Below are 20,418 nucleotides of genomic sequence, written 5' to 3'. Positions count from 1 at the left end.
CTCAGGCTCCAGGACAAGAAAGGGTTAAGAAAAAATAATGTGAAAAGTAAACACAGGCTTACTAACATGCAAAACTTGAATTTTGTAAACCTTGGAGACCCTGATTAGACCATGCGCTCTCTGAAGTTTTGCTGAGGTTGTGTCTGAGTATAAATTTACTCTAACTTTCTATTTTGTGGACATCCTCAGGAAAAAAGGGTGAACAGCAGAGGACTGTGGCAATCAGTGAGGAACCACATTAAAAATACAGCAGGGTAGAAAGATGCAATTTTGTGCTAGGCTGCTATTGCATCTAATCATCCCTGAAATGTCTCATTTCTGCCATGAACAAGTCTACTGTATGAGTAAAAGAAGTAGAAAGGAACAAATCATTCTACAAATTCAGCGTGGTTGATGAGGCACCATGAAAATTCCTCATGATTAGTATAAGCAAACAGACATGACATTATGCCAGCAGAAGGATGATGAAATGCTCCATCAGTAGAAAAGAACATGGAAAGTCCACCCGAGAGAAATAGATAGAAAACTGGAATCACCAAGAAATGGGGAACAGAGACAGATGGACCCAAAGGCCCCTTCAGTGGGCTGGTTCAAGGCAGGCCTGGTTTGACTCTGGCAGTTCTGTCCACCAGACAAAATTTACAAGTCCTGACTGAATTAGAACAGGGAGATATCAATTCAAATTTTGCATCCAACGCAAAATAAACCCTCAGTTTACAGATGAAACGTAAGTAATGGGGAACCAAGTCCACCACATCTACTGTTCCTTTTGCTTCTTCCCCTGCCTTCCTGTTAGCCTTGTAAATTAGAAGTTTGAGATGACCTTTGAGTTACCCTTGGGATTACCTGCAACAGGTGAATTTAAACATGGGGAAAAAAAACCAAACCAAAACAAAAAAACAAAACCCAACCCATGTTCTTGATAGAACAACCCAGGCATGCTGCAGTTCTTTCCTCCAAAATGGAAGCCTGGGCAGACTTTACCCATGCTTGTTAGGAACCCACAGCCTGCCTGAGCACCTCAGCGATGTGGTCAAACCCACATGGGTAAGCGGGACCCCACAGGGTGGCTGCTCCTCTTGCTGTGCCCCCAGGCTGGTGTGACGGGGCTAGGTGGCAGGTGCACCAGGCACCCTGGGGTGCCCCTGGTCTCAGCCTTCCCTCCCCATCATGCAAGGTCAGCCACATTTACACTTGGGGCTGCCTCCACAACATTGCCTTCTACTCTGCTTTCATGGTGGTGTGACCAAATGGGGCTGTTCAACCAGCTCAGGTGGCTGAGGGAGCTCCATCTCCCGCCGGGCCCTCTCCCTGGCCCATCTGCACCCATGCAGGCACTCGCTGAAGCAGGTCATCCCGCTCCTTCCTGCTTTGTGGAATGGCTTCTCAGCTTCTGGAGAATGACTGCCTCCTCCCTGCTTTGATTCTCCAACTGCTAGAAGCATCTGGCCTTTGCTAGCTCTCGATGTTAGGAGCTCAGGGAGGTGAACTCATTTTTGAGGATGAGTGTACCCCTCCCTGTCCCCCTCCACAGCTCCCCATTTCTCTCTTCAGCCCACCTCCCCAAAAACCCCCACTCCAAAACGCAATGTTTGCACCCCCTGTCTCTGAAAGGATCACTGTATCTCAACTATAAAAGCGGGGGGGGCAGGGGGAAGAAAAGAAGAAAAAAAAAAGGACTGGTTTCCATGGCAAGTTTGCAGGATTTCATCTGAACACAAAAAGAATAATTTTAACATTCTTTCCCTGTTTTAGGACATGCTGGATAGCAAATGAAATTGTCTGTTACGTGTTTGCTTCAAGGGTATTGCACTGATTTATGTCCACAGAGACTTTGTCCCATTATTTTCTTATTTTGTTCTTGTAATCAGAAAGTTGCTTATCACTGCCCTGTGAAGAAGATTAACATAATTTAAACTGAGTGCTTTGTACAAAAGCTACTCAGAAGCCTGCAGAGTTTACTAGGAAACAACCGAGTTTCTAGATATTTCTCCCTTCTGAAACTCTCTGTTGAAGCACTGATGGCAATCATATTATCTGCTGTTGCGTTCTTCCAGGTGGCGCTGGGCACCCTCATGGAAATTACCCTTTTATATAATATTCCACAGCTCTTTTCTATAGTGGCTGCAAATATTTCATTTGCTGGCGTTGTGACCCAAGACACATTCAGTTTACGGATGTAGCAGGACAGACTTCAGTTTCCATTGGAACATCAACAGCGCCACACTGCTTTTGGCTTCAAACACTAATTTTTTGCTTTGTATGAATTCAATCAAATTGATCTGGGAGGAGAGAACCTTTCTGCCTGGCACCAAGATTGCACACTCTCCGGTTTTGCAAGTATAGATATAAACACATCCAAACAAAGCCTTCAGATGATCAAAGATTATTAAATAAATGGATCTTTTGTCTTCCTTTTCTTTCAGCTTGATAGCTGTTCTCAAATGTTCTTGATAAATAGCTCCTGTCCCACCCCTTGGCTCCACCTTCTTCTGTGATTCATACAACTTAAGGGGAGATACTAGGCGGTAAATCTTCTAGATATGTTTCCAAAAAAAGCAACATCCATACTGTTAATAAAACCACCTCTATACTTTACTGACCCTCACATTCTCTAGCATAGCACACCTTTCCCTGAGAAAAAAAGAAGTGTTTCCCAATAAAAAAATGAAAAAATGGGGAAAAAAACTTTTAGTCTTCATATCATTTATGGAAGTGAAACAAGGTTTTTGACTTTTAGATTTCAGTTGGATTGCTCCTAGAGGGGTATTTTATGTAAAAGCAAAATCAGTGTTTGTTTATTTGTAGACGACTCATTAAACAAAAACCTGTATCCTGAAAAAGGTTAACATGTACAGGTAAAATTGAGTTATGTGTGACCTGATGTGTTCTTTAACTGTAAGCACCCCTTCCTTGGCCATATAAGAATATACATGCTTCTGTATGGTACTAACATCAAATATTTTCCTCAAGTCCTTCACCATGTTTACTGATTGTTTGGCCTCAGTACCCTGTGTACATATGTCTCTCTAAAATATAAGCGAATAGCATTAGGGATTTTTGAAGATCCTGACCACACTTGCCTCCACAGAATAACTGCTTACTGTAAACAAAAGATGAAATATATTTCAATATTAGCTAAAAACAATATACATATGCAGATTTTTTTTTTTCTCTCCATTACAATTTCTATACAATGTTCCAATGAGAAGCAGACCAAACAAGCAAAACTATGATCTCAGTTTTTTAACATCTTTGCATTTATAAAAAACCTCACACAAACCCAAAGGGGTTTTTTTTGGACTCTGTTATAATATTTGTCCTTAAAATACACTTATGCAAGAACTAAAAAGATCTCTCAAACTTTATACCGAGATCAATGTCTACACTCTAGGGCTGTTTGTTAATTCTGCGGTGGCAGCTTCTAGAGGCTTTGGTAAAAGTCTGGGTACTTTCCACCTGTGGCACTAATTCTGCTTCATTATAAGCTTATAAAGGCCTAAACATAAGGATCCTCCTGGCACCACCAGAATAGAAACAGTAACAGAAATGGCAATTCCTTCTCTAAAGTGCTCATAGTTAAAGTTTTGGGTTGTTTTGGTTTGTTTTTTCAAGAAGAAACAATACAATAATCCTAAATGACTAGGTATTATTTTTTTTACAGAGAAACGTAGGATTGACTGCTTCTTCTGACTAGTGAATACAAATAAGTATAGCGTAGGCACATGTTTATGTTATTGCAGATAGTTTTGAAATGCTTGTGTAATTATATATATATGTACATTTAATTGATCTATTGTATTTTTTCAAAAGTTGTAGTAAAAAGCTTAATCAACAGTACTTAAAGGTTCAAAAGTGCATGTTAAAAAGTTCATGCTGAGGTAAAATTTTGCAAAGAACATTTATGAGAGAGGCGTTATTTCTGTTGGGTTGGCTCAAAAGCTGCCCAGAGTCTTTCGAACAGCTGAGAAATTAAGCTTAAATGGAAGAGATTCTGAGAAGGGTCTCAGGATAAGAAAGGAAAGTGTTTACAACTCATCTTAATCAGGACATAGTAAAACTGGAATCCATCTCTAAATCATTTATCATCACATTTCCACCTCTTAACTTTTTTCCTCATTAGTGGCTGGTGAAAGGAAAGAGAGAAAGTAATTTGGCATCAACAAAATATTTTGTTACAACAGGTATTTTTTCAATACATTCCCTATGTGGAGAAGCTTTTCTTTGGTTATATTGCTTGCAAGTCACAGACAGTAAAATGGAAGACGTAAAACTTCATTGGACATCACTTATCTGAGGATCCCTTTACATGTTAGTTGGCATATGAACAATTATTTTTGCAGATTAATCAAATCTGCATTTGTCCTGAGTGCGATGCTAAGTTTGAGTCCTGCTTAGAGACATCCTGATTTTTTCATTTATTTCAGCACGCCCAAATTCACACGGTGGCTGTAGAAGGCATTTTTAATTGATGGTAATTGCGTGTCAGGCTCCTAATGAGTCAGATGAGCTCTTGCTTTCCTTCTACATTCCAGTGAATTCATCTGGGTGTGGGAGCCAGGGAAAGCTTGTTAAATATAGAGCCCTGGCACTGAGAGACAAATGCAATGCTGCAGGACCGCTGCTATTTCTTAAGACTTTGGGCTGGCTGAGGGATGTCCTCATTATCATTTCATATTCTTTCATAACTGTATTTCTAAATCAAATAGCAGAACTAGAGAGTGCTAAACATACATTAACATAACTTACTTGCTGCTTTCATTTTCACCTTCAGCAATAAAAACATTCTGTGTTTGTGTGTGTCTTTTTCAGACAGATGCTACTGCCCATTTTATAGACACTTGCATTAAAGAGGTTAATCTCATTGAAAAGCCTATAAAGCACAAAACTCACAGGAAAAACAGGAAAAATATCTACTCATTAATTACTGAACTGGTTTTGCTGAAATTTTTGCATCAGAGTGCTTCAGTGCAATTGCAGCTCTTTTTCTTGGTGTGTTAAATACAGCTAAGATTCATTGAATACACAAAAATCAGATCTTGAAAATATTCTCCTGGAATATCATCATCTGTCATCTTTGCAAAAAATACAACTGCACAGTATGTATATACCTTTGTAAGTACTGCTCATCTACAAACACTGCATAATGTACTGATTTCTGGAGGTGATACACAGTAATTTGAAGCATGATTCTACAGATCTCCTGACCAATCCCTACCCACCTCCACACACAGAGTACACTCCATATCTCAGAGTAGCTTTGCTTAATTCATCATAAAAATCCAAGTAGAGCTGATCCAAAGAGCAGAACATTTTAATTTCTATATTAAAGCTCTGTAGGAGCATTCTGGGCAACCTGTGGCCGCTGTCCAAGCCTCTGGACTTCCAGTCTGACATTTACCCAGTTGGAAAGCTGTCTCTGCAAGTGCTGTTTGGTGACAGCACTGTCTATTATGTAGCAGAGAATTTAGTTTGGAGATAGGTTTTTGTAGGAAGTAGATTCAAAGAACAGAGAGCACTGCAGTAATGGAACAGACACTTAGGAGTGAGGTCCATGTTCTGTACCAGAAATCTTTATGACAGGAAACCAATAAATTTGATGTGGAAAATATGTGAAAGTTGTGTTGTGGTCTTCAGCAATAAAGCCTGGCTAGAGCATACTCGCAGTCATGACACGATGAAGAATATTTCTAGTCCATTTCAAAGACCATGCTCTAGCTAAATTGTTAGGTTATAAATAAGATATAAATAATATTTACCTAATGATTAATATATGCTGGTTAAATAGGCTAGATACCTGGGCTTCATTTTGTTACTCACTTGGAAAACATGGCAGCAACTGGTATGGGATGTGAATGAAGAAGGCATCTATGTCTTCAAAGGAAAAAGAGCTCAGGGTGTTCTTTTCCTGAGTTTTTAGTTATAATTCCTCTTTTCCATGGGGTCACTGCAGTGGCAGGTGATATATAGTGGCTTGCCAGGGGCTCTCCCAATATTTGCTGACAGCAAGGTAGTAGGATGATGAGAACGTCTCATGTTCTGTTTCAGGCTGTGGTGGGGAGCATCTTCCTCCCACTCTCCTCACAGTTTGGTTTCTCTGCACTGACTTGTCCCCATCTCTTCTCCTCTTTCGTGGCATTTTCTTCCTACACCGCTGCCTGTGCCTATTCAGTCAGTCCTAGCCTACAGTTCAAGGATTTCCAACCCCAGTCTCCTCATCCAGCCCATCCTTTCTCTCTTCTTTCTTCTTCTGTTTCCTGTCTCATGTGCAGCCCATTCAAACACACATGTCACACCCAAGGTCCCAGGTCCCTCCATCTGGCTCCTTGTCTGACCTGTCTCTTTCCTTCCCCCATCACATACTGGCTTCTTCACCTCTTCATGGGATTTGTGACCCCATAAAATAGCTGTATAAACTATTGTACCTACAGCCTGCCGGTAAGGAAAAGGGTGGTCTGGCTGCCCTCTGCTACCTGTACGAAGACCACTCACATGATGCCTTAAAAAAGAAAACTTAGAGTTGTTTCCCAAAGACAAATAACTAAAGATGCTAATGAGTAAGGCCATAACTCCTTCTGCCTGTGTGTAAATGTCATCTCAATGTTCTCCACTTCTTCGCTTCATCAGTTTCCATGGTTGTTCCATGGCTGGACACATGCTGCCACCCCAAAATCTCCTGCCTAGTCTGAAGTGTGCAGGGCACCTGCATGAAAGCCCCGCTCATATAAACAGGACCAGAGTGAACACAGTGCACACACAATGGGGTATACAGCATCTCTGGGGATCAGGCCCTGCAGTAGCAGAAGTCCTTGAACCTTGCTCTGTATTATCCAATTTTCTCCCCCCATCACTAGAAATAATGTGCCTTTCAACTCCATGTAGCTTCACATTCCCCTGCATGCTTATTATTCGGTTGTATTTTAAGTGCTCTTCCAGTTTTCCCTCTGCATGTGACCACCCACTTCTCCACCTACAGTCTCTATAATGTGATTTCTATCTACTGTAGCTTATAATGGTTTAAATTATGCTAATTGTATTCAGAGATTAAAGTAAAAATCAGTACAACTATTATTCTGCCCATATATTGTACCAGTGCTGGTAGTTATTCACTTCAGAAATGAACATGGCTAATAAGATAAGAAAATTACACTTGCATACAGCTAGTCAGTTTCATATTTAATTAGTGAGAAAAAATTATTTCCATGGCTTCTTCTTGAAGCAAAATTAACTCTTTTGCCTCTGACTACACTCACTGTCAAAACTCCAGTTCATATCATGCAAAGTGCCCTCCACAAGAGCTTGAGATTTGGTTTCCTAAATCACTTAGGCTGTTTTGGTAAACCTTTTTTTCTTGAAATGCCACAGGCAAACACACACACACAGCATCACGGGGGACCATCGAGCCATGCCTTAGCAGCATGTACCGGGGGTAGCACACTCCCAACAACCTCACTCACTATGAAAGCACGGGAGTTCGTTCCACACACATTTCCTCGTCTAATTTTGTTAATGTGTCATGAACAGACTGGTCTCAAATTCAAGATTAAACTTCTTAAACATTTACTGCAGGAATCAAAAAGTGCTTTCAGAATTTAAGATGGCCATGATATGCTGTCAGAAGAGGCCAACACACTCCCACACTTGCTATAAATAACGAACCAGAACACAAGTACAGGCTAGATTTAAATGAATTCCTTCAATCACTGCAAATCACACTTTGCTACATGTTGAAGAGATAATGTGTCACAACACATTTTGCATAAAGTGAAGAATCTATCTATGAGAAACACTTCTGTTTCGGATTTCCCACCAGCCAGCATCATGGCAGGGACCTTCTCACTAAAAGTGATCTAAATCTCCATTTCAAGCAAGTGGACACCATTTCATGGAGGCAAATAGGGCCTCAACCATCCACATACAGGTGGGGTTTGCCATGTGGAGCTTAACTCTGGTTGCAGGCGGATGGACTGAGTGCTCTGAGAGCTCTTGTACTCATCTGGTTTCTCTAACAGAAGTTCACAATATCTTTTTAAACCCTCTGGTTAGTTTTAGATAAAGCCACAGGTGAGGTTGTGGAACCAAGTCTGCTGGAAGGGGGTTGATTTTGTTTGCCCATCACCTTTCAGAATATTCAGGGCTGAGGTTTTCAAAAAGCACTTGTAAGCAATGATGAAACCCCTACTGCAAAACCAGCATTGTGCCCTGTGTAAGATGGTTCAGGTACAGACTATTTAAAGTCAGGGCACTTTTGAACTTCGTGCACCCTGGGGCTGGGATACTTTTGGAATACTAACTTAGAAAAGTCACTTTGCTTGTCTTAAGTCACTAAAATCTGAATGCTCTCAGTTGCACATTACAACTTCATCTAACTGTGACTCCAGAGCTTAATCCACCACAAGCGACTCAAATCCAAAGCAGGTTCAGCCATGTCAGTGTAACATGGCTATTCCATTTAGCCTTCCCTTTTAGCAGCATTTTATAGCCATCTCCACATGACCTCTGCTGTAATTGCTACCAAATATGTAGGGCAATGGAAAATCAATCATAACTATTATAGATGCTCTGCCTTTCCTGTTATTGGAATTTCATTCTTTATTTTGTTTGTGTCATGCCTCTTTTTCTGACCCTGCAAAATTTATTTCTTTATCTAACATTCAATATGTTGATATGCTCACTATAACTTGATGATCTACAGGCTGCACGTCCATACTGCATGTTAAAGACTGCAATTTTAAGTAACTTAAAAATCAGGTACATTTTGAATACAATTCAGTATATATATATCTCAAAAAAAAAAAAAGATGGAGAAGTCATACTGTTCTACACTCCCTTCCCCAGCAGTTTCAAACCAATATTTTTAAACACACACACACACACATGTGTATGTTGTTATCCTCCATGTCAACAAGAAGACTTATGGGCAAAATTTGCATTTTATCACCATTGTAAAACCTACAGTGCACTTGCCTAGAACATCAGGAACATCTAATCCGTTAGCACATGCAGAAGAATCTTTTTTGTAATAACAAAATCTGGCTCTCTGCCTGAGATGCTGAATTTCTTTCAAGCTAGCATGGTTGTAGGGATTTAAACACCTGATTTATAGTTTTTATCATTCTCTTTAGTGCGTTGAAAATGTTTCTGAGCATGTAACTGATGAAACTAAGAATTTGGAATGGCCTGAATTTAAGACATACAGATGTGTTACAGAATCATATTATTTTTATAATAGCTGCAATTAATTATCCTGGACCATTGCAATCATTGCAATGGATGGCGCTTTGGGGAAAAATGTGTAGTTATGTTTATGTAGCAATCCCCAAGATGCATAGCTAGGGTAGTGCCTTGGCATGAAATTACTCAGGTAAAGGGCAATCTGCTTCAGCACCTTCATCTGCTTAAAGCAATTATTTGTCCTTTCCTTTTCCTCCTGCAGCTTCCAGTTTCCATGGTTTCCTGGACCTCCAGGAGTGCTTGGCACCGCCATGCCTTCCACACTCTGCCATGTCCACCTTCCCACAGGGGGCCTTTCCTCTGCCCCACACCCCCAGAGCCATGCCAGGTCTTTGCACCTTTTCCTCCCTCCAGGTGCCCAAGCACAATGTTAGTCTCTGCTGTTTGCACACAGGAGAGGTAGGCCCACCCTGCTAGGTGCCATGGAGAACATTAGCAAGGCGACCCTTGATCTCAAATAAGACAAAAAGCCAAAAAGCTTCTGCTATATCTGGTGAGGTAGAGCTTGAGAGCATGGCCAGCAAGGGAGCTTAGCAGAGCATCGCACAGCACACCAGCGACAGAGGACATCCTGTCCCGATCATGAGTTATTACACTCAAGCATGTTTAAATGTCCAGCTCATTAGCAGTCCAATGTAAACTCCCATCCCTTTATAGCCAGCAGCAAAACTCTCCAAATTGCAGAGAGGAATTAGAATTTAACAGAACCACATTAGCACAAGTTACTTTCCCCAAGAACAGCAGTAAAGCAACCAAGCTTAAAAATAGTTATCTCACAAGAGTGACATTATTTCTCCTTTCTGACATGATCTGTTTGACATTGCTCTTCAGGAAAGATCTTCTGTGCTCTCCTAGCTCATCAATAAGTAGCTTTCTATAAATCATCTCCAGTAATGATTATGTCGTCCTGACATGGAAACCTTGACATGAAGTGTATGACAATTGTTCTGTTAGCAGGGTAACAGGTTTTGTAGCAGTAGCATCAACTATAGCCCTACATGAGTGCCAGCCCAGTCATTATTGGGCAAAAAAGGTGGGTGGAAACAGCTATAACTTGCAGTATCCCAGTAAAGTTTGGTTCCATTGGCACTATGGCAGTGCCCATGTTCTAACTTTGCTTTAGCTTCTAGGAGTCAGCCAGTCTCTTTAAGTTCTAGACCTCATATTTAATTGTATACATTTAAGTTTCCTTGAATCTCTGACACTGGGTCACTCAGTAAGGCATCTGTGTTGCCTTTAAGGAAAAGCATTGAGCTTAAACCCTTTCCCATGAGGGGAAGTCAAATTCTGTATCAGAATTAGCAGTGATTGATAGGCTGTGGTCCAGATATGAGTAACACTCAGTTTTAGAGGAGATTGAGACTGAGGCTCTGAAAACAGAAGAATCGATTTATTGCTCTACAAAACAAAACACCTCAGTAGATCTCAACTGCTTCAATAAAATGGGTTGTTCCCGGGCTCTTCTCCATCACAATAACCTCTGCTGGGCACTGGGGATCTCACTGCACTCCTCCCACCTTCATTCTGGTCTTTCATACAATGCCGCCACAGACCCTCTGTGTGCCTCCTGGGGACTCTCCATATGCACAGAAAGGAAAGGAAGGATCAGGCTTGGCAGAAGATAGAAGTGAACAGTTTTTTTTTCTGCTGATGAAGCAACAAAACGTCATGGAGCAATTTGTTTTTGCCTGAAGTAATGATTGCGATGTCGCAGAAAAGGCAACTGATGCCAGAAAGTTAATCATCAGACCCTTTGCACACTTGCTTCCCACACTCTGAAACTTTAGTTCTGTGTGTTGGTGCAAGCTCCTCATATTGCATTGCAATCATGCGACCAAATACTCTGAAGTGACTGCTCTGGATTTTACCATTGTTTTTCCTGTGATTTGTCTTAACTGTTGTCAAGGCATTGCCAGGTAAATTAAATCCATGCTGGTGGACCACTGCTGAACTGCTCAAATTAAAATACACTTCAATGTTTTATTTTGTTATCACCCCAAACTATTAATTACAAAGCACATCTAGAGATGCACAAATAGAAAGCAACACAGCCACTTATTGCACAGACTTAAAGAGATTACTTATAAGGATTACATAATTAAATGGTACAGAAATCCTGACTACCACTTAGGAATGGCCTTTTTGGAAAGGACTGGAAACACAGGGAAACCTACAAATCTTGAGTGTTGAAAGCTCAAATACTAATTATTCTTACTTAATGATATCTCATAGCATGACTCCATGCAGCTGAGGAAATAAATCCCTTACCTCCTTACGCGTCCAAGAATAGCTCCTTCTGCACTCAGCAATTGATGAGAACCTCACCCAAATTAACCTGAGTGCTTTCTAGAGCACTCTGCTTGGAGGATCTCATCTTTCCAGTATTTGTTGTGCTTATCTGAACTTTTGTTTAACTTCTTTGCTCTTCTGTGTTTCTCTCTGAAATATTGATTTTGATCAGAGGCCAGAAAGAGGGTAGAGTTTTCCAACACTGGAGCCACGTCAGCTGGGACTGTGAGGATTAAACACATCAAGAGAGAGGGCAGCCGCTTCTCTAGAATCAGCACTTCGCCATCACTGCTGGAAGATTTCATAAATGTTCACAGCCATTAGCTAATTACAGACGCCTGAATCAGCTCCCACTTTGCTTGTCTTTCGCAAGGCCTGTTTGCCTTGTCACAGTTTGGATTTCTTGTTAGAAAACTACAATAGTCTGAAAGTTGAGGAAGATGTTACAAGCTCCACGGATCCAGATCACTGTATCATGGAGCTAACTACATGATGCTGTTCTATGAGACAATTTGGGCAGCGCAGACAGAGCCCAAGCAGCTGGTGAGCACACTCATGGGGTTAAGGTTCAATCACAGCTTCCATGTCTCCTCCCCTTGCTACAACTTCCAGGTTTCAGCTTTATTTCAGAGCCTGATGACCCCAAATAATACATATTTGGAAAAAGCTTCCAGCTACATTCCTCCTATGCAGCTTCAGATGTCATCCACAGCAAGGCAAATATACAAATTAATAATGAAAGTGTATCTTATATCCCCTGAGACCAGTTGCTTGGCTTTCTTTAGCAAAGCTTCGGTTCTCTTTTTCAGATACTAAGAAGAGCTGGATTCAGCTGCAAATAACTACTTAGCAGTCAGAGCACAGGGGTAGATGCTGGATTCGTCCTTTGCACTGGTCCCACAGGCTCAGGTTCCTTCCTCCCATGGGACTTCTCAGCAGCGGGGCTGTCATGCACCATGATCAGCAGCTCTCCCTTATGTGCTTTGGATGACACCCGTGCTCTTATCACAACTTCCCAGAGAAAATCAAATGTTTGGATTACTTATTGTGAGAGATCGTGTTTCTTGAGGTACGTAAACACCACTGGAAAGGAGAGAGTGACACATGTTGAATTCATCTCTGTGCCAGGCTGGACCCAAAAGATAACTTCACTATAAATAGGTTTGAAAGAAGGAGAGTTCACGCATCTGAGATGATCTCAGGACATTTTGATAGGAACAGATTGTACCTCCCTTTGTAGGTAAAAGTAGGTCAACTAGTATCATCGAAAAAATAAACATTTGGGTGTAGCAATCTTCTTCAGGTGTATGGCATCAATTTCAGTGACATGACTGGGCAAAATTTGACGATTTAGCAGTTCTTCCAGTCTAGGAAACATGTGTCTTCAGTCTTGGTTAATCATATTAAATATGCTATCCAAACTTCTCCCTTGCTTGAGGCTAAGACAGGCCTGGAAATCAAGAAATACAATTCTGTTTCTGATAAGATTTGCCCTTCTATTGTGTTTTCTTCACCTGAGATATATGAAGCATTCATTAAACATGAAATTGCTGATCTTGGCAAGGATTTCCTGAAATACATGAATACCACTCATATTTTTATGCTGGAAGCTGGGACATGGGTAAGCTATATGGACTGACTACTGTAATTACTGGTAGAATTATTATTAGTAGAATCAGGACATCTACCTTTTTCATTATAGTTATGAACCAACAAGTTGTTCTTTAATATTTCATCCACAGGCTTATCTGGTTTCAGAGAGCAACTTGTGTGGCTCTCACTGAGCTAGATTTAAACTAAATAGCTTAGAAGCAAGCTAGCTGTGTTGGTTTTGAAGCCGAGTTCCCACCCTCTCCCAAATATCCAACATGGAGATGATGGGTTTACCAGTGGCTGCTGATTTTGCAGCTTCCCAAGTATCTTATTTAAAATCTTACTGTGGGTTGCAGACTATATATCCCAGAGCTTCCCATTTACCAATAGCATCTCCAATAGAGATGCAGCAGTTCTTTTTCAGTAATTAATCACATTTTGTATTCATCCCAGTAGACTCAAAAGAGAACTCAAAGCAATGAGAAACTTTCCCACTACAAGAGAATTTCAGCTCAGAGGTGAAACCCTGCAGCTGGCTGGCTAGCAGTCCTTCACAGCATCTAAATTTCACAGCTGTAATTCTCTATTTCCAACAGCAACAATGAAGAGAAGCAACACATGTGAGACTGACATGCCTTTACCGCTTCATCTTCCCAAGTTATGATTTTACTGAAGATTTGTAGACCTGGATCTCAAACACTACGAAAACCAAAAAATGCCAAGCCTGTGCAAGCTCACTATGCTGTTTCTTTTATTCACAACTTTTGCTGAATTAGTTTTCCCCCTGCAGACTTCATACTAGCTGTGTTGGGCCTCCCACAGACCTTTCTGGGGTCCCTTTTTGCCTCCTTCGCCTCCGTGAGCATGGACTCACCAAACGAGGTGAAGCAACAGCAGCCAGTGGCAAGCAATGCATTTTGTCAGCAGAGGACAAGCCACCAGGCTAATATTGGCAGCAGCTATCAGGCAGCTGTGTTGCACACGTTTTAGAAAGACCATGTCCTGCTCCCCATCTGCACCCTGTTTACAGATCCCTGCTGTTTCAGTCTTTTTGAATTCTTGCACTTCCGATTTCTCCAAGTCCTTCACTTTTCAACACAGTGTGTGGGGCAGAGGAAGAGAGCCTGCATGGCCCATAGGATTTACGCATAGGGTAGAAGTCCCAAAAGCTGCAAACCATCGAGTTGTGTCAGTGTATGGAAGCACAGGAGGAAGACAATGTTTGTTTTCAACTCTTGTCCATGCCTTCAAGTGGAGTTCCTGATGGCACTTACACATAGGCTGGTAGGGCTCTCCCCCACATTCCAGGGTTTTGTGGGCAAGTGAGAATGGTGCAGCAGGGGCAGAGGTGCAACTGCAGCCAGAAGGTGACCACAGCCTTTCACCTTTGTCATCTTGTTCCTCTTGGTCTCACAGGCATTGCATAGGGTCCAGCAGGCAAACAGGTCTCTGTGGAGAAAGCTTAGCTCAGGGTTCATAGAATCACAATGAACTGTATTCATAGAATCACAGAACACCAGGTTGGAAAGGACCTCAACAATCATCTGGTCCAACCTTTCTTGGCAAAAGCACAGTCTAGACAAGATGGCCCAGCACCCTGTCCAGCTGAATATTAAAAGTGTTCAATGTTGGAGGATCAGGTTGAGCCTGTCTGTGCAGGACTAACTATACAGTAAGCTGCTGAGGCCCTAAAGGAAATGTCCTAGATGGTGAATGAGCTTGCTTAAAAGGGCAACCAGCCAGCACTTTACGATTTTGACAGAGAAAAAGCAGCACAGCACTGACCCAGGGCAAATGGATCTGACTGTGAAGCAAAAGCCAGACTCAAGATGTGTGATGCATAGATAACCTTGCCAGAGCACCTGGACTTAGCACAGGGTAGTGTCCATCCCTAGGACTCTGCAGTGGCATGGAGCACAACGGCCTGCCATCCCTCCCTGTCAGCATGCCTGGCTGCAGGGGGATGATTTATCAGGATATGTATGTCACTGCCAGCATCTGTGGGGAATCCCAAGCCTAAAAAACCCACAAAATTATTTTATATCTCCGCCTACAGCAATATTGTAGGCTGTAAATTTTGCATGTGGTCAGTGTACTCTTACAGAGTCTGTAGGTGGCTGTCAGCTTCCTAATCCTGGATTTATTGGCTGCAATGAGAGGAGAGAAGAGGCTCTTGTCAGGAACCAAGAGGACAAGCCTATTCTTGGCAGTTGAGAGGATTTTTCTGTTGGTGGTCAGATGTACTGGAATCCCCATAGGCTCCCATGAATGTTACCCTTCCCAAATCTGAAGATGATCCACCCCTGCAAGCAACGCCTTAATGTTTCAAGTGAAACCCACTGCCCTTAGTTTCTCTTTCCTTTTTCATATCCACATATTGGATGGTAATTCAGCAGCAGCACCCTCACAGCCACTGATGAAGAGTTAAGATGGAGTAATTGGCCCAGGCTCTATCACCTTGCAGGGAGGTGATTTCCCAGGGCAGCATCTGACCCCTGAAGCAGAAAAAGACAACTTTGGGAGAAATGGTAGTGATAGCCTACAGCTGCACTCTGCCCAGGGTGAGACATGCTAGGGGCCAACGAGTCCCACCTGCCAGAGTGAGAAGCCCAAATAAAGGCCTCTGAAGATCCCAACTTCATTTCTAGGACTCCTCTTATCCCCATAAACCCTCATTTTCTAATATAAAGTAGTAGTACATATCACAAAATGATAAGCTGAAGTTGCCAGCATTTTCCTCCGTAGCCAATTGAGAGGTACAGGACGATTTTGCTGAAGTGGGACAGCAGACCCAGGGTGAGTCTGTGGCTCTGTTCATTTCAGAGGCACATCTCTACACCTCCAAACTCTCACCTCCTGCAGCATAGAAACAGATCTTAGCATTCATCTGTAGCACCTTCTTTCTGCTGTGGCAGGAATCTAGAGCACCATGGGAAGCCAGCAGGTAATGATAGTGCACACAGGCTGGTTCCAGCTCTTGGCTCTCTGAACTACATCTGCTGGTGCCAGGCTGATTTTTTTATTAAATAAATAAGAGTTCCCTCACTCTCCTCCATGGATTTTAGCATTTCTTTCGGAAACAAGAGGACTGTTTGTCTGTTTGTTCCTATGAAAACAAGAAGTACCTTGGTCTGGAGTGCTCTTCTATGAAAGCCAGGCAAGAAAACATTTCAGAAGAAAAGGAAAAGCAAGGAAACCCAGAACTGTTTCCTTACACTATGCATGTGCATTCTGCTATCTCAAGACAGTCAAGCTCAACTCAAATGTCTCACATTGTGCAAACATGTGAGCATCTGGCAGAAGTGTGTAGCTTACACATCGCTGGTGTGAGTGAGTGGAACTCTTGCATCCAGCAAAGAGCAATAAGTATTATGCCATATAAATAAGTGACAGCTTTGGAAATGAATTCGTTTTAAAGGAGCCTGTCAACTTGTAATCTAGCCACTTTGCAAAAAAAAATAGCATTTCAAAACATTTTCAGGTTGATATCTTCCCTGAATTTTCCCTGTCACTCTTACCATCTCATTTTTGTATCATTCAAACTTGCTCCCTCATTCTGCTGTGAAGAATCCCCACACACCCCACCCCCACACAAAAAGAGCTACATAGGAAAACTGATCACCTATGCAGATTTACATGATAAGACAAAACAATGAATGTGTAATGACTGAGGAAAAAATTAACAGGAGAAAACAACATAAACATAGCTGGTAAAATAATTGTTTAAAGAACTGGAGAGGAGAGGGTGTTAGATGACTTTATCCTTGTAAAACAAGTCTCTAACATACCTGCAATAAGACTGAACCTAATCTGTATAGTGGGACAAGCAACTCCAATCCTGTGAGCTGTGCACAGACCCCTGAACCTATGCAAGTTGCGCTATTTTAATTTCATTTCTTTGTTGTCAGTGACTAATGCTACAGTTTAGAGCCACCTTCAATGTGCTATGCCTTGGTGCAGGGAACTGGGTTTTCACAGAGCTGCCTGCAACAGCACTGATTCCAACCAAAAGGGTCTCAAAAGGCTTTTTTACATTTCCCTATTTGGCTTTATCCAGTGCTAAGAAATGAGTCTGTTTAAGCATAACTCACAACTATCTCTTTCAGATCGTCTGTAAAATGTTAATGTAATATGTTCCCATTTAAAGATCCCTTTGCGCTGCAAGGGCCCACGTGAAGCAGCCCCTGTAGACAGGAGCGGTGCCCAAATTAATCTAACATGGAAGAAGGAGTAATAAAGAATTTTGCAAAAGGCACACAGAAAATCCATCCAGTGCAAGAGACCTCATTTGCCATGTGGGCAGGCAGCATAGTTAGCAATGGGTGACACTGTCCACCCTGGTGCCAGAGAGCTTCTTGGTTCGATTCTACGAACCAGGCAAGACGTGACTCACGCAGTTTGCTTGCAAAGAAGGAGGACCATCTGCTAGTCATGAGCAGATGACAAATTCGCTGCATTGCGTCTTGTCTCTACTTCCAAATTTGTAAGTAAACACATTTTGTAACCTCTCTCAGAATGCTTGAGAGCTTCGATAATGGAAAAGTTGGAATTTATGTAACGCACGGGGGGAAGGGGGAAATTTCTTATTCCGAATGGGGTTCGAAAGCACCCGCTTCAGCGCGGTGCCAGCCCTTGTAAACTCCTGCCCGTGAGGCGAGACGCCGGTTGCGGCGGGGCGGCCGCGCTGGCGGATGCGGAGGGCGGCAGGACGCGGCGCGGCGGGCGGGCGGCGGCGGTGCCTGCGCTCCCCCGGGCGGCCGTCGCTCCGCGCTGCAGCCCCGGCTTCGCCCGCTACCGCCTGCCCTCCGCTCTCCCCGCCAGCACCCAGCCGTCCTGCCGGGCTGCACCCCACGGCCGCCCCGGGCCCCGCACACCTCCGCTGGAAAATGGGAAATCTGTGGTGACCTGCTACCTCCCGCCCCGCCCCAGGCTGAGCGCCTGCGGCTGCCCCGCGGCGTTTGGCTGGGGTCGGCAGCCCCTCCTCTGTCCAAGTCTTTCTGGTCTTTCGTAGCCAAATGCATTTGTCGGCAGGTCCTAAAACACAGTTTAAGATGTGGCATCCTGCAGTGTCAGTGGCGAAGAAGCTAGGCAGCAGGGAGGCGAAGGTTTGGGCACCAGCACCTGCGTCTACAGCCTCTGTGGCACAAATAAGTCAGGCCAAAACACGGGTTCCTACCCTTGCATTTAATTTAAGCTTGCATATCCAAAGGAATCTAAGGAATTTAAGCATCCGTATCTCATCATCTCTCAGCCTAAAGACTGAAAGAAGTAATGCAAAGAGTGACCAGGAAACACTTACTTGGCTTAGCAAGGACGTTGTCCAGACACGGTATCCCTGTGTTTTTTGAAGGACAAGAGCCTATGGCAAGCAGAAAATTGCATTAATTACAGCTATGGAAGCTGTACACTAAATGCAGATATAAGAAGGCCTAAAATCATAGCACCATCTTCATCTTACGTGAGTCCAGCCCTTACTGCTTTTAGACATGATACAGTCTCCATTGAATACAAATATCGATTTTAAGAGCAGGACTGTCCTTTTCAAGTCATTCTCATGGTGAATAACTGTTTTGCTCTGAGTCTCTGTCATCCAGACCAGATCAACAGGATGGTGAAGGACTAACCCTGAAAAACTGAAAACTGAAACCAGGGAGTAGGTTGCTGATGAACCCTGTGGCTGTGCAATTCACATGTTAGCTAGCCCTCTGTTGTTATTCTGCCTCCTCTGTCCCAACTCCTTGTGTTCCCCAGTGCATTTGCCTAATTTCCTGAATTTGGTAGCTTTCAGCACCTCTGCTTCTTCTGGGTTTCGGCAATGCTGATCTTCAAAATGCTGTAAGACGATGCAAGACGTCCCAGCAAGTCCTCTGTCTCCTCAGTGTTTGTTGACACTCGAGCAAGGGGAACATGGCTGCAAAAGACAGAGGAAGAAAGACAGAGACCAGCAGGACACCTTTGCAGACCAGCTTGTGAAACCATAAGAAGCCATGCAGAGCCCTGAGGAAAGCACCTGAGTCTTTCACTGGACAGGCACCCATGAAGCCATCATCCTCACTTGATGGCCCGCTGGCTTCTCCTCCTTGATTGAGTCTTCCTTCTATGGATGCTTTACTTCACCATCCTACTTCCCAGGGACTTCTGCATCTGTTTGTCTCTCCTGCCTCCCGCTGTGTCTCCATGCTATCTCTGTGCAGCCTCATATACAAGCACAAATACAAATTCTCTTTCCCTGTCCCTGGTGATGTACAGATCTGCTTCCCTGCTCCACCTATCCCAGTGGAGGCCTGTCCCTTCGATGCCACCCAAAAGACACCTCCCTACCAGCTGAAGCTCAGCATGGTAGGAACAGAGCTGCTCAGCTGACAGCCCTGGGATGTACTGCATGGCCTCAGTAATGTGCTGCCTGTCCCACAGGCACCCCTAGGAGATATCTTTGGCTCAGACTTCTTCTCACATCCTCAGTGATTTATTTTTTTTTTTCTGAATACCATCTTTGTTGGCTCCTTTCAGCTAAAACTCTTGTGCAGGCTTCTGGCATTTCAAATCTCAGCTACTCCCACCTCTTTTTCTTTCTGCCCTCAATGAACACTGTCGCATCCAACTTGTACCCAGCTTGAACGCTGCTACAAGCATCCTTTCCTCATGGGTGTCTTTGGCTCTGCTGCTTGTGCCTCTGCCTCCCTTCCTCTGCTCTGCCATGTGCAGCAGAAACCCCTTCCCTCTGCTCCCAGGTTCCCCCAGTGCATCACTCACTAACCAGATATAATTTCTGCCCTCACCTAGCCCTTAATAAGAGCCTTGCCTGCCTACTTGATGGATTTTCAGACAAGCACCTTTGCCCATATGCTCCCACCACTCCTCAGGCATGAGACGGGCACACCACAAACACCTCCACAGCCACTCCCTTGTCTTCTGTCAAAATAGCCTCCTGGATGCTCTCAGAAAATCTTTACTGTGGACTGCCTCTGTGCTGAGCTCATCTCTGACCTGCCGAATACTGCTGTGCCAACATGTCCTTCTGCTTTCTTTTCACTTACTTTGTCATTTCCCATTTTCTGTGCTCCGGTGCTAAGCTCTCTAGCATAGGGCCCATCCTTTTTCCTTAACCATTCAATACTCAGTCTGTTGATGTCCTGGTACTCAATTAAGATTCCTACCAACTATGGTGAGATGAATAGTAAATCATTAGGATTGACTCCCTGGTGCTATACTGTCACTCTAGGCATTCGCTACAGCTCCTGGTAGCAATTTGTATTTAAATTTGCTTCAGCACCTCAGTTCTGAAGGTAGGAAATGTGTGAT

The sequence above is a fragment of the Nesoenas mayeri genome (assembly GCF_963082525.1).
Source record: "Nesoenas mayeri genome assembly, chromosome: 1".
Classification (NCBI taxonomy): domain Eukaryota; kingdom Metazoa; phylum Chordata; class Aves; order Columbiformes; family Columbidae; genus Nesoenas; species Nesoenas mayeri.
The sequence above is the reverse complement of the archived record's forward strand: the minus strand, read 5'-3'. Positions refer to the sequence as shown.